This window comes from Alexandromys fortis, unplaced genomic scaffold, assembly GCF_014885135.2.
Source record: "Alexandromys fortis isolate MF-2015 unplaced genomic scaffold, M_Fortis_MF-2015_v1.1 scaffold_65, whole genome shotgun sequence".
NCBI classification, from domain to species: Eukaryota; Metazoa; Chordata; class Mammalia; order Rodentia; family Cricetidae; genus Alexandromys; species Alexandromys fortis.
This window is the reverse complement of record NW_026067986.1, coordinates 8,400,942-8,412,171: the sequence shown is the minus strand read 5'-3', so window position 1 is coordinate 8,412,171 and position 11,230 is coordinate 8,400,942.

Here is an 11,230-nt window from a genome sequence, read left to right as displayed (position 1 = left end):
ATGATGGAGATATAGGCATGGAAGCAGGCATCTGGGGCAAACCGAGAGCCCACAGCCTGATCCACAAGCAGGAGGCAGATCACAAGATGACCTCAAAATGCCTCAAAATGGCGTGCAGTCTTCTGAAAGTCCACCCACACCGTCCCGCTCTCTCCCGCAAGGCCACGCCTCCTAATCCTCACCAAAGGACCACCAACTGAGGATTCAGAAGACTTGTGGGGAGCATGTCATTCCAACTACCACAGAACCACGCTGTCAGGCTAGTCCAATAATGAATAAATCTATTGTGTGAGTCAAAGCGTGGTTTTGCCATGGAACACACGGGGAAGTAATAGCGTATTTTTTCAAAAGTGGTTCTTTGCTTCTGCCCTGTGGTTTTGAGGACTGAAGACAGGTTTGGGGCTTAGGAATAAATGTCTTTGCCTGCTCAAGCATGCAACCCACCCAGATGTGGATAGATTGCAATGTATTAAAAAAATAAATAAATACAGTTAGGAGAATGAGAAATATCCTGAAAAGCTACAAAGGAACTTGTCTGCACATTTTACAAAGTTAGAATTGATCCCGAGCTATAAATTTCTAGATCTTGGGAAGTACAAGATAATAAAGCCAAGAAGACATTTTGTTGTGAAGGGGGTAATAAAGCCAAGAAATCATTTGCATGTGAAGTGGGCATTCAGTAAGTTACTGATTAGCAAGCTCTCGTTTTTTTGCTACGTATTATTTTAAGCTCTTTGTATACATTGACACGTGAGCCTTGAAAAACACCACCAGGAAAAATCTCCCTGGTTTTGCATATGGACAATCAGGTTTGTCCAGTTGTTAAGCAACAGAGCCAGAATTTGGACCCAGCAAGTCTGACTCCAAGATCTTGTCTTTTAATCATTCTACAGTATTTTAAGCCACCAAGCACTCAAACACAGACAACTGACCAAAGCCGGGCCTCATTTTTTATATGGTAGAGCTTAATTCTAGATAGTTTAAAAACACATGAATAAAACCAAAAAGCACCAGGTAGAAATATATTAAGGCTTAAATTTTTTTGTCCTTTAACAATGTCAACCATGTTACAAAGTATTCTGGCCATCACCCAGCTCTGTTTCTACTCCGAATTGCACCCACTGAACCTCTTTGACTTTTAAAAGTCTCAGTGTGACAAAGCCTCTACATAGATCACACAGAGGATTACAAGTCACAGATCAGCCTGGAGCACCTAGCAAGATCCTGTCTCAAAACAGCCAGCGAAGAAGACTTACAGACTGACCAGGTTCCGCAGCATTTAAAACCGTCATTAAAGTCACATAAGCAAGGAAGTAAAGTCATAATCACAGTGCATAGAACAGGTCTCCAGAAAACAGAAATATATATACATATATATACATATACGTATACATATACATATACATATATATATCAACCAGAGGACCATAAACAAGCCTAAGGAAACATGCAGAACATTTCATAAAAATGATAAAAAACGGCCAGGTGTGTTGGCACACATGCCTTGAATCCCAGCCCGTGGGAGGCAAAGGCAGGCAGATCTCTGTGTGTGCAAGGCCAGCGTGTTTCACATAGGAAGTTCCAGGCAAGCCAGGACTACATAGTGAGACTATCTGGGGGCAAAGGGTAGGAGGGGATGTAGGATAAGAGATATAAAAAGATGTTTAAATTGACAATGTACTAAGGACGTTCACATTTGAATGAAAACCCATGCTCATTCATCTCACTGGCAGAGATATAGCTAATTGGTAAAATCCAGTGTTGGCAAAGCTGTAGAAAAAGGGCGGTGGTGGCGCACGCCTTTAATCCCAGCACTCGGGAGGCAGAGGCAGGCGGATCTCTGTGAGTTCGAGACCGGCCTGGTCTACAAGAGCTAGTTCCAGGACAGGCTCCAAAACCACAGAGAAACCTTGTCTCGAAAAACCAATAAAAAAAAAGAAAAAAAAAAGGGCTTTAGACTGAAGCTGAGTGATCACTTGTGAGCCCTTAGATTGGATGCAAGGTTTACAAAGTGAACATTAATAATAAAAATTTTATGAATGGACAGCTCTCCATTTTATTTTTGTTTGTTTGTTTATTTAAGAGAAGATGTAGAAAGACACACGGCACAGTTTCTCTGAAGAGACTCCTGGTTCTCCAGAATTTCATGTATAACATAGGAAGTCTTCTGAAGACTTTTTTTTTTTTTTTTTTTTTTGCAGAGATCACTGCCCACGTACCCAAAGCACTGTACACATAAAAATGTCATCATGGCCCTGACCAGAAGGGCAATGTAAGCTGAAAACAGCCCCTCTACTCTTTGGTCAAGAACTAACTAAACAAAATGGCAATGGACCGTAAAACTGATGACGTGTTGTCAGGGAATGACGCTGGTTCGGGGAAATACAATGGAAATGCTGGATAGCGGAGCATGGCCACAGAGGTCTAAGGCCGCAAGAAGAAACACGTGTGTACCTAGAAGGGCACTCCCTGCAATGTCCGTGGCATTCATTGCAATATGGAGAGATTTCCAATGATCTTTGCCGCCAAACAATGGAAGAGAACAGAATACGAAGACGTGGCATTTCACAAGCCCGTCTTTAAGCAAGATGCGGGGTCTCAGTGAATTAGGGCTGGTAGTGATGCGGGAATCCGATTTTGGCAAAGCGTGTCTTTTTTGGCTTGTTTGTTTGCTTGTTTTTAAACAGAGAGTGTATTTGCTTTCTAGAACTCTCCATTTCTACAGATGCAAACTAGAAACAAGAATAATTTGCCAGCCAAGTGGTGGTGGTGCAAACCTCTATCCAACACAAGGCCAGCCTGCTCTACGGAGGGAGATCCAGGACAGCCAGGGCTACAGCGAGAAACCCTTTTGTGAAAGAACCAAACCAAAACAAAGCCCCCCGAAGCAAAACAAATCATTTGCTCATCAAGAGAGGAGGGACGAGTGACGTGTGTGCACGCTCCAGGGAGGGGCTAGTGAAGTGTGTGCACACTCCAGGGAGGGGCTAGTGAAGTGTGTGCACGCTCACGGGAGGGACAAGTGAAATGTGTGCACGCTCACAGGAGAGACGAATGAAGTGTGTGCACACTCCAGGGAGGGGCTAGTGAAGTGTGTGCACACTCACAGGAGAGACGAGTAAAGTGTGTGCAAGCTTCAGGGCTCTTGCACAGGTTTTTATCTCCGCCTCAAACTTTCCAGTGAACTCTGTATTTTGCAAAGCAGCGCTGTGCCCCGAGCTCAGCTCAGGACATTTCACAAGATCTCCTTATCAGTCCATTAACTTCAGCCTGTGATGTTTGCCTTCTCCAGAGCACAGATTGCCTGCTGGGGTCAGGGCTTTTGAACTATAGTTACATATACGGACTGTGAGCAGAAATGGTCTCTAATTAGTAACTATTAACATGAGATGCAAAATACAGGAAAATAGCAATCGATGTCAGGTTCCACAAGAGGGGAGAGAAAGAGCTAACTGAAACTTCTTTAAAAGACAAAAGGTCTAGATTCTGTGCATAAATTATAAATACAATTGTAAACATCTGTGATCACATAGCTTCATGGTGCTGGTCCTCTCTTTTCCCCTCTTCTCCTCTCCTCTCCTCTCCTCTCCTCTCCTCTCCTCTCCTCTCCTCTCCTCTCCTCTCCTCTCCTCTCCTCTCCTCTCCTCTTCTCTCCTCTCCTCTCCTTTCCTCTCCTCTCCTTTTCTTAAACCAGCGAGTGTCTCACAGCAGATCGGGGTTGTTTCCATTTTAAAGCCTTCTGGAGCCGTCTCGTCTTTAGTTGGTGTGTCCCGTGTTTGGATGGGTGTGATTTTCACACACTCCTCCAGCCAAGGAAAGCACCATCACGTGAGAGCCGTGAGTCCCACCCACCCTGTCAGAGTCGGCACCGGCAGGTCAGCTCATGTCTGATTGTTTATTTAATAAACTCAATGAAATTAAGCTTTAAAATGTTTCCAGTATGTTGCGGAGCATAGGTAGCTCACAGTCCTGAACGGAGCATACTACGTAAAATGATTTATGTGCTTTCTAGTTTGAAGTCGCGTTACATGAACCATTTCAAAAGTTGTGTCATAGAAAAGTATTTATTCATTAAAAATATCAGAAGATCAAAAGTTTTGATAAATGTAAAATGTTGGAGAATATGGATAAAACATTTTTGGGGAAAGGAGAAAAATACAAGACGACTGGAATCCCAGTTCCAGAGTAGAAAAAAAAAAAATACTAGATTAAACAAGCTGCAAAGTAGTCAGTGAATCTGCACGTGGTGCAAACTGTTTATTTGTTAGCGAATAAATAATAGAACAACAAATTAACACCCGCTAATATTACATCTCCAGTATCTTGCACATAATTCTACAACCTGAATTTTTCCTTCCTCTCTAAGCAAACACATGTGTGATTATACTGCCTTTAAAAATAATACTTTCAATGTATCTTGGCTCTATTCCCCTCCCCTAACTCCTCAAAGATGCGCTCCCACTCCCTCCCTAGCCACCCAACATAGTCTTCTCTCTCTCTTTTTATTAACCCTATCACGTCCAATTTGGGTTGCCCAGGGTGTGAGGCCTACCCTCACCTCTGGTTGACCAACTAAGAATCACCATTAATGATTCTCCCAGCAGCTATGGATCACCAGAGAGGGATGGGACTTCATACCCATACACACACACCCCCCCAAGCAAATGCAGTTTTCACTTTCAAGAAAGAAAGCAAAAGTAATCATTTGCATGTATTTACCACTTCACGGTACTAGCCTTTGAAGAAGCCCGTTTAGCTATTCCTAGTTGTACGGCTCTGAACGGACAATGGAAGTTGTCTTAGTCACTGAAGCATTGATCTCATTAACAATTGTATTTAAGAATGAACTTGCTAATATATACACGGGGAACAAAGAGGTAAATATCAGGATCCGCTAGGATGGTTGGTAACTAATTACGTCTAATTCTCAACGCTACTAACATTATCTCTACTGCTTGGCTTAGTGACGTAGTGCAACCTTTCTCTCAGTGGCTCACTACCCCAGATAAGTAACTCATCTCTACCCCTTTCCCACCCCCTTTCCCAGCTTTTCTCACTTATATGTTTGTGGTTTACTCCATACCATAGTCTCAAATAATAAGTCTCAATGTCCTTTATCATTTCATTAATTCACACAGCATCTCAGTTTTCTCTCAGAACGTTGAGGATGTAGGGATGATGTACGTACGGTACCGTATACCTGCGATGCTAGCTAGCAATCTGGGCGCAAGGGCGGGAGGCTTCCGAGTGGGAGGACAACTTGGACCTTGTAGGGAGCCCTACCTTAGTCTGGGCTACACAGCAAGACTGTGTCTCAAAGCCAAGCTCTCAGGTTTGATCAACTACACAATGAGTTAATTGATCAACATTCTGGCACATTCTGTTCCTATTTCATGAAGTCTCTGGTTCATTCATCTTCTTAAAATTCTAGGGGGTTGCATAGTCTCTGCTTAATTTATAGATAACACTTCTTCTTTGGTCTTTGGATAGTGTAACTACAACTCTTGGAAAAAAAAGAAAAAGAAAAGGAACTGTATTTTCTTCCATGAATTATCTGTCTTCTTTGATCTGTTCTTTTCTTTATGCATCTGCCGCTGCTCTCTGGTGTCTTACTTTTCCCAGATTTCCAACCATCTTCGATTATCTGTTCACACTTGAGAGAGAGAGAGAGAGAGAGAGAGAGAGAGAGAGAGAGAGAGAGAGAGAGAGAGACTAAGTTGATTAATTCAAGCAACTCATTTAAATGCCTTCTGCTGTTGAGGAAGTTGTGTTTTCTTAACTGGCATCCTGTGAGGGAGGGGATTGTGAGTAAGTGGGCAACTCAAGTCAGTAGATGACCTTTAGGGCACAAAAGTTGTGAGACCTCCACTACTCTCAAACAGGCTATTCTCTAGATGCCTTGGTCTCACTGGGGTGTGAGCCCCCTTCTCTAAGGACCTCAGTCTCACTGCAAGCCCCCCAGCAGAACTCTTCTCTTCTTTATCTTCTATTTGCAAATGTCACCCAGTCAGTGACATCGTGCATGTGCGCTGCCTGGGTGGATAGGATCAGCTGTTTTAGATAACACAGCACTTCTGCCTTCCCTGCTAACTGAGCTGTAATCCACACAACTCTGTGAACTATGCCTTATGCCTGTGCGAGGTTTATAAACCAATACTCCGCTCTCTGTTTTCGAATATGGAACACTGTCTTAGAACAGGCCGAGAACGGTAGATTGTGTTGAAACAAAGAATATCCTCAGTTCTGCCTTATGAATTTAAGAAACATTTAAAGGAGCCCCTGGACTAAAAGTGCTGATCCCCAGTGAGAAAGATGTCCCAGATGTCAACATCCCATTGTGCAAATGGAACGGAAGTTCAGGCCCAAGAGTATGGTGTGGGAAGTCCTTCTGTATGTGTGTTGCTTTTATTGGTTAATGAATAAAGAAGCTGCTTTCGGCCAATGGTTTAACAGATTATAGCCAGGCTGGAAGAGATATAGAGAGAGAGTAGGCGGAGTCAAAGAGGCACCACTGGGAACAGACAAGATGGAGCCTTGCCGGTAGGCCTCGAGCCTCTTGGTAAGGAGTAAAATGGTGGAGATGGTTGACTAAGGATGTAAGAGCTAGCTAACAGTACGCTTGGGTGATTGGGCAAGCAGTGATTTAAATAATACAGTTTCTGAGTGATTATTTCAGGAGTCTGGGCGGCCAGGAAACAAACTAGCGGCCTTCGCCTACAAGAATACAAAGCTAACAATTGGAAAGGCTTACATGTGTCCACAGCTACCCCTGCCACTCACACAGATGTTAGTTAAGCTGCAGCATAGCCGGAGATCTGCACAAGCACAAACCCAGATGTTTCTCACAGGCAGCACGGCCACAGATAAAGAGAAAACCAGCCCCCTGGAAGTCTCGTTAGAAACCTCGCATTCTGCTAGTGGGCAGAATTCTGCCCATTTCACACGCGGCATGCATTGGACATAAATAAGCCCATAAATAATCCCAGGAACACAAGGGATTTTCTGGAATTTCCCATTAGACAAAGCTTCAGTCAGGCTTTGAGTGTAATAGAGGAAAGTAGAGAGAAATGGTTTGGGATTCTATTCTCGTATGAGAATAGGACAGCTATGTACTCATACGGTATTTATTCTACAAGTTGGTCTTTCCCATCTGTACAGTGCAGAGGACAGATACACTTTTCTCTGAGTTCAGAGATTGAATGAATAACAAAAGGCAAATAATCGGTGTTCAAATAGTAACTCCCTCTGCTCAAATATCTTAAATGCCTTTTACTTAAATACCTTAGACGTCAGTGAGAACATTTGCATCCAGGTTGACGCTAATACATCAATCTTACACAATGCTAAAGAAAAACTTAAATCTACCATGGCACAACTGTTCTTTCTAGAATGCAATATGAAAAAGTCTACTATCCCTGTAAGTATGACCTGAACCATAAAATACTCTAGGTCATGTATTATAGGACTTTGAAAATTATTCCTACAAAGCTTCGTGTATGTTCGTGTATACAGGAAGAAAGGACAGTGACCGCCTCAGATAATTTTAATCATAGTTATTTGAAGGACTTGGCAGTGCACTTTTCTTCTAATAAAATACAATAAGGAAGATGTTCAGATAGAAAAATCTACCCTAACTTGCACAAGGCCAGGAACAAAAAAACTCCCCTGCGCTTTGATATTTCATGTGTCAGTTCTTTAGATAACACACGTGTTCCCTTGTAGACCTGGAAAGTGTGAACAAGTCTCCATATGAGGACAAGGTCCTTTTGTTTGTAAAGTGTGAGCAGTATGACCGGTTCAGACCTCTTTGGTAAATGTGCACACGGTGTTATTCTTAAAAAACGATGAGAGAGCGGCTACAAACTGTCCCCAGGCGGGCTGGCGGAGGGAGCCCGCCATGAGGGCGGCTACAGGAGGGCACGCTTCCTTGGCCCACAGTGGCGGCAGGTAACAGACACGTAAACACAGGAAATAGCCATAAGTATTTATTAAGGAAGGGGGAGAAAGAAAAACAGAGAAGAGATAAAAGGAGAGAGGAGAGATAAAAGGAGAGAGAGACAGAGAAAACGCGTGCGCACGCCAAGGAAGCAGAGAGAGAGAGAGAGGTCCCAAGATGGCGATGGGCGGGTCAGAGGTTATGGGAGTGGGCGTGGCTAGGGCAGGGACCCAAGAATATCATTCCCACATCTTGCTTTTGATAAAAAGCAAATTAGACACTTCAGTTTGAAGGAATTGGGGCGGCGAATTCTCAAGACTGCTTCCGGCTGATTGTGGGCGTCGTCTTGGGGGGGGGTGCGAGAGAAGGCTGGGGTGCTGGGAACATCCTGGCATAGCTGGTCTCTTTGCTTCTGACCGATGTCTGTGGCATGGGAATGTCTGGAGTCCCTAAGTTATTGGCAGAACAAAGAACAAAGTCAAATTAAGGTTAAAAGGAAAAAATTTTAGGACCAGGGAATTGAGGGGGTATCTGACCTGTTTAAGATGGATTTCTTGATTTGGCTCCCTGGAACTCATGAGAACTCCTTGGGTTTGTGAAAACAGAAGTTTTAGACATATATAATGACTGTAGCATAAGAGATAAATTTGGTTTGAAATTTGGTGAGGTCACCTTGTAAAACCTCAACCTGGCGAAACCTCTCAGCTGTCAGACTGTCAGAGATCTTTGAGAAGGATAAGATTTTACTTGAGTAACTGATTAAAAAATGACAGAGAACTTACTTGGTTGGCACCCAGAGCTACTCTTTTTTGGGTCCTCCATGGTCGCTGAAGGTTGCACTTGAGCTTTGCTGTTTAGCGCAGGGCCTGCCAGGCTCCAGAAGATCCTGTGGGCTAAGAAATCTGTAGGAAGACAGGCCTACCTTGACCTGAGCAGCTAGGCTGTCGATTCCGGTGATTCCGTCCACGTCTAGAGATCTTTAGTTTAGATGAAAGGCAGGTTTTCCCAATGGTCAGCGCTCTGCAGTCGAAGCGAGATGCAGAAGGACGTTGTTCTGCGCGTGACTGTCTTCTTTGGAGGGAGCAGAAAGCTGCTGCTAGGAGCCAACCTGTCTCTTTTGTCGTTGTTAAAAGTTATTTTAATAATTAAACACTTAAATATCACATTCCCCAGATCTCTGAGCAGTTGAGGGCTGTTTATCAGGTATAACTATAGTATAGAATTTGTTTGGAAAGTTGGGTCTGAGCTTGACCAAATTGGCTCTCAACAGGTAAGATTTACATTTGTAAAAAGATAGAGGGAAAAACTGCTTGAAATATAAGGTTAGCGGCAAAACTGACAATGGTAAAGAACAGCTTAAGAGACTTAAAGGTACATACCAGTTTAAAATACAAGACTCATGTTTTGTAGTCTGAAATAAGATGTAATAAACAGTTATACATAGAGAGAGTGAACAAGAATTGGGCAACGTGGATGCCTCTGATGGGCCCTATCAAAGGCATTTGACCATTGCTCAAAACACATTTAACAGAGTTAGCATAAGGAGTTTGGTGAAAACCTGGTGAGAAGGCAGGGTAAAACCGGGAGAGTGTGGTCACATGACCTTGCTCTCAGCCAAGATGGCGGCGAAAAGGTCATCTGACCCATCTGGCCTCCAGCCAAGATGGCGACCGCCACGTGTAGTCTGCTCAGTTGGAAAGCCCGCCAAGCCACAACAAAAGCCGCAGAGGGGAGGGGCAAAAGGCTGGAACCGAAAAACGGCTGTGTATAGTTTAATGGGGCCATTTTGGACAAAAACTGATAAGTGTGAGGCATTAAAAGATGAAGCCAGAGTGATAGGTCTGGATGGATTGACTCCCATGGTCAAGGCCGTGCAAACACCCGCAAAAACCGTGGCACCTCAAGCCTACAACGAGAACGGCTCCCCGTTAAGGCGAGATGCAGATGGCACGAACATCCACTGACCCTATGGAAAGGCGTCCGATTCCATAGGGGGGGGGGGATGTTATAACCTGGCTGAATCGACTCGAGCCTCCGACGGGAGAGCGATTCCCGCGCAGGAGGGATTCAGCCAAGGTCAGGCCGCACCGTAGCACAAAGGGTAAAGGTTACTGAATATCACGCCTGTTGAGTTTGTTACTAGAAGCTGGGGGACAGGTAGGGGAAAATGGAGGAATGGAAGTTGGACTATTTGTTTGAAAATAAACTGGAATAAAATGGATTAGGAAGAGTATTCCATTCCCCCCCCCTCATTTTTGGAATCTAGAGGGATGGAAAAAAGGGAAGACTAAGTAGATGAGCAACGATCAGAGAAGAGGAAGGGGGTCAGACGGAGGGAAGGGGACGCAGAAAAGCGGGTGGATTGGTGGATAGGACCCTGCTCGGCATACACCTGAAATCATCACAACAAACTGTATTGTTTTATGCAAGTGATGTAAATTAATAAAAGACAGGAAAAGCGAGGGCTTCTTCACTGTGCTTGAGATAAAACTAAACGAGTTTGCGCCAAAAGAAAGAGCTTAAAAAGCCTACAGAAGATGGAAAACGCATGAAAAAAAAAAACATAATGAATGTGTTTTCAAGTGGATACAAAATGGGAAATTATTTCTAAAGTATAATTACATACAAAATAAAAGAATATTTTCCTACTTCGAATTCACTGTGCTGTACTGTCCCACTGACCCTGAAGGATTTGGAGCTATTTCTCTTTGGGGGAGCATGTCTGGAGTCAGGGTCCTTTTCTCTTCCCAGTCGCCCAAGCCTGACCTAATTTTAAATCCTCAGGCAGTAAACAGCAAAAACTCTCAAGGATCGCTCGAAATTCCCTTCATTTTCCTCCTCTTCCAGCTCAGCACAGGCGCCATAGCCTGGAAAGATAAGCGCAGTGGCCGTAAAATTTCTGTTAACCCACAACTCCACGCTCCTTCCTCCTCCCCCAGGGCCTCTCCTTGAGGGTCCAGCATTTGGCAACGTGCCCATATCTTTTCCACCACGTCACAGCCCTTCAGTTATGGCTGCGAACTCTCAGGGCAGGTATTTAACCCCAGCTTGACCTCTGTGGGAAAGAGGAGAGTACCCGGGCAAAACTGCAGTCAAGCCCAGCTTAGCTGGCGTCTGCTGTCTGTGAAAACACCAGATCTGTAGCTCTAGGGTGATGCTGGAAGCTCTCAACCTTAGGGGCAAGGAGATCTTTATCCTCTATGACTTCTAAACTTAAATTCACCAGACCTTATCACGCCTTGGGGCCTAGATCACATCTTCAATAAAGGATTGCTGAATATGTTTCTGAGTATG